The sequence below is a fragment of the Cibotium barometz genome, chromosome 27 (genome assembly GCF_041138505.1).
Source record: "Cibotium barometz isolate CiBa-2024 chromosome 27, ASM4113850v1, whole genome shotgun sequence".
Taxonomy (NCBI): Eukaryota; Viridiplantae; Streptophyta; class Polypodiopsida; order Cyatheales; family Cibotiaceae; genus Cibotium; species Cibotium barometz.
This window is the reverse complement of record NC_141072.1, coordinates 49,384,211-49,388,197: the sequence shown is the minus strand read 5'-3', so window position 1 is coordinate 49,388,197 and position 3,987 is coordinate 49,384,211. Positions and strand designations below refer to the sequence as shown.

Here is a 3,987-nt window from a genome sequence, read left to right as displayed (position 1 = left end):
ATAATCAAAATTACCTCATACAATAGAACATCGAGTCGATGGTACATGAGGAGCTCTAGTATAAAATGCATAACGAATACCAATGGCCATGATGGATGTAAGAAACAACCACTCATCGGGTACTGAATACCCCTCAAATGATGCAAAGCATCTATCCATCTCTCTCCAAAACAAATAGACACCCCACTCCTCATCAGGAACACCAATCCCGTACATCTCGATGCCTTCGTCGACAACTCTTACCATAAATGTATCAATGTCATGTAATATCCTAAAATCAAAGCATAACAAATAGGTTATACAATTATTTATATATAGGTTCAAAAAATATTCATACAATGCCTAACAATTACACTTATACTTACCCATCTCTATAAGCATCAATCATAATCCCTGCTACGTGACCTGCAGTAATAGGAGCTGACCATAGCGGTGGCTCTGTATACAGATAGACATTAGTATAGAATGTCATGTTCCATACTTTGTAATCAAGAAAAGTTAAGCAAATATAGAGAAAAACTCACGTACTATCCTCGACAAAGGCATGTCCAATGTAAAGGTAATCTTAGACATGTCTATCAAAACATAAACAACAAAAATAGGTACTTTTACCCCACGGACAAATATGTATAAAAAAAGAAATCACAACAAAATTAATCAAATTGCAGAACTTAAATAAGAAACCTGACTTGTCACTCTGAAGTCATTAAGATCTCCTTATAAACAATATTGTTTGTTGTAGGTGTATAACTTTGAAGATCATCAAATGAACACTCCACATTAGCGTTATCCTCAAGTAACACCTTAACAGCATGAGGAGACCGTGCTCGTGACAACGCGACATACAGTTGTCCATGAGTAAACACTGGAGTCACCAAATACAACCCCAAGACATTTAGGGTTTGGCCTTGTGATTTGTTTATTGACATGCCAAATGCCAGCCGCACGGGAAACTGTCTCCTCCTCATGGTGAATGGTAGTTGGGCCTCGCTGCATATAAAGGTAATCCATGGAAGAAATACTCTTTCACCAACTTTAGTACCAGTGATGATTTCAGTCTCCAAGACTTTAGAGTGAAAGGCCTTACATATCATCCGCGTACCATTACAGAGTCCACGTCTTGGATCCAAGTTACGAAGCAAAATAACAGGAGCTTCTAACTTTAAAACCAAGCAGTGAGGTGGATATCCGCCCCGAAGGTCGATTGTGTTCAAAAATTCTGTGGAATACAGGAATGAATTTTCATCATTTTCAAGAATTGAATCTGCACTGAAATATTGCTTAGGCTCACCAGGCATTGTATCCAAAGCTGTCTTATTCACAATATCCACTTGACTGTTTATCGGAGCAAGATCGGAGCAAGAATAGCACGCTCACTAAAGTATGAAGCATATGTCGTAGTAATAGCCAATTCAGAGTATACCCAATGTACCAAGTCTTTAAGACTCGATCTTTGCAAGACCATATTACTTGGTAGTGTCACCATCGTATTATCATTACTACAATCCACTCCATTCCCAATATTCATGACCCACTGTTTAAACTCATTGCATCCATTAGTATTGCTTGATTGAATACGCATATTTCCAGCTAACTTTAGAACTTTGATAGATGATGATGATATGGTGTCCATAAACTTGAATAATCTTGGCAAAGAATACAAGTATATTTAAACCTCCACTGGAATAGGAAGGAACGACACAATGCTGCATTAACAATATCCTCACATCTTCCCTTCATAATAACAGGCAAGATTTGTCTAAAATCTCCTCCCATTAATACAACCTTTCCACCAAATGGCTTATCTGAGAATAATACATCTTGTAAGCTCCTATCCAATGCTTCAAAAGCATAACGATGAATCATTGGAGCCTCATCCCAAATAATGAGCTTACAAACTCTCAAAACCTCAGCAAGTTGTCCATGTACAGGGATTTTGCAAGTTGAAGAATTGTTTAGCTCCAGAGGTATCTTGAATCTAGAATGTGCAGTACGTCCATTCGCCAAGAGTAGAGAAGCAATACCTGACGATGCAGTGGCCAAAGCAACATACCCTTGTCCACGTACTCACGCAAGCAAGCAATTATACAAATAGGTCTTGCCCGATCCCCCCGGACCATCCAGGAAAAAAATGTCACCTGCATCTGTCGCAATTGCATGCATTACAGCATCGAAAGCAACACGCTGGCTATCTGTTAAAGTTGACTCCATAGCACTTGACAGGTTATATTGTTCCACAGTATCAAAAGATCTCTCTTCCAAAAGCAATGTATTTTCACCCAAGACTTCCAAATCATTTCTGTTTAGTTCAGGCATCCCTTCAAAATCTGCCAATGTCCGTCTCTGAGCACGAAGAATTTCTTCCAAATGCAGTAGTGCATGAGTTTCAGCAATACCAATAAACTGACCCCTGCTTCTCGATAACTGGTATAGAAAATCTTCTATCATTTCTTCTCGAAATCTCTTCCACAATATTCCTGGACAGGAAGGCTCACAAAATAGCAATATAGTACCAAAAAAACATCTTAATTGCAAGGCATTTTGCATAGATGATGCTTCCTCCATACATGCAACCCATTCAGAATCATCTTCCAGTATCCCTCTGGCAATGCAAGCTGCCTTGAAAGAAGGATAGATGTGACCATTGAGTGAACGCAAATCTTCAAATGACTTAGATCCTTTACATATTGTAAGAAGTAGGCGAACATAGTATGCCTCACCTGTCCCAAAGGAGCTACAAAGTACATGGGCCCTATAGTGTTTCCAATCTTTCTTTTGGTCCATTTCTTCAACCTGGAGTTCCAAACCCATTGTTGAGGGAAATCACTATACAATGTATTGTTTGCTTCATGATGTTGTTGATTACAGGTAAACCATTCAGTCATAGTAGTCTTGCCTACATTTTCCCTCTGAAAAACATCTGCAATATTATCATCATCTCTGAAGATAACATTATGACCCCCATCTAAGTGTACCTGCAACCGCAGTCTTCTCATTGTGTAAATCATACTCAAAGAGTCTCCTGATGCAGAGACGTAACGTGCATCCAAATACCTCTGAATCTCATCGACTACGCAAGCAGCATTAACATCCCCACCTTGTACAGTGCTAAATCTTATTGTTGCTCTGTCATGCCCCTTGTATATGTACTTGTAAAGATATTTCACTGCTGATATTGTTGAGCATATTTCCACATTTACATGAGCATTATATGTGATTGAAAGATAAGGGTTATATGGCACAATCCATCTATTATCAACATTACACTTTTTCAATGCCACAGTTCTTCCATCATTTCGACGCATATACACGGGGTAACCACTCTCATCCATAGTAGTCTCTTGTGCAAAAGCTCGTGGATAGTTCCTTGTGCATTTCCCTTTATACATACAAATTGCACTTGGATTGAATGGCCCACAGGGCCCATGGATTGAATGGCCCACAGGGCCCATGGATATTGCAATGCAACACGACATCATGCAGAGCAGGAAACATTTGCTTGTCAGGCAATTCGGCACATACTAATCTGTCATAGTCTTGGAGAGTCTTAGGTTTATGGGCACTATCCAAGATCAATAACTTGTGTGAATGAGGCAATCCTCTTTTTTGGAACTCAATGACACTCACATATCCAATCACCTTACCAAAGAGGTCCTTCTTCACGATATTTTTCATCATATCTGAATGTTTTTGGTGAAATACTCTAGTAGTCAAATCAGGCCGGTCACATGCACTTTGCCCCGGGAGTAAAGCATCTAATACCTCTGGCCACTTTGGGTTACAGGTGAAAGTAATGAATAAATCGGGCTTGCCCTTTGAACGAACAATTGCCATGGCATCCTGATAAAATTGATACATTTGTCGTGGCCCACCAGTAAAACTGGAAGGTAACACTATTTTACTTCCCACTGTCCTTCCTGCAATACCACTTCCACTTCCTTCCACATGAAGCATGTCTGCTAAACCACTATAAACCTCTGAACGCAA

General features: G+C 39.6%; 1 long non-coding RNA gene across 1 annotated transcript; it reads right to left on the bottom strand.

Moving 5' to 3' along the window:
* Positions 1-203: 203 nt before the first annotated feature.
* On the bottom strand, positions 204-575 carry LOC147623478 (uncharacterized). Its single transcript, XR_015269420.1, has 3 exons — positions 525-575; positions 366-438; positions 204-271 (listed from the first exon to the last, which is right to left on the bottom strand). It is a non-coding gene; the product is annotated as an uncharacterized LOC147623478 (long non-coding RNA).
* Positions 576-3,987: the final 3,412 nt, after the last annotated feature.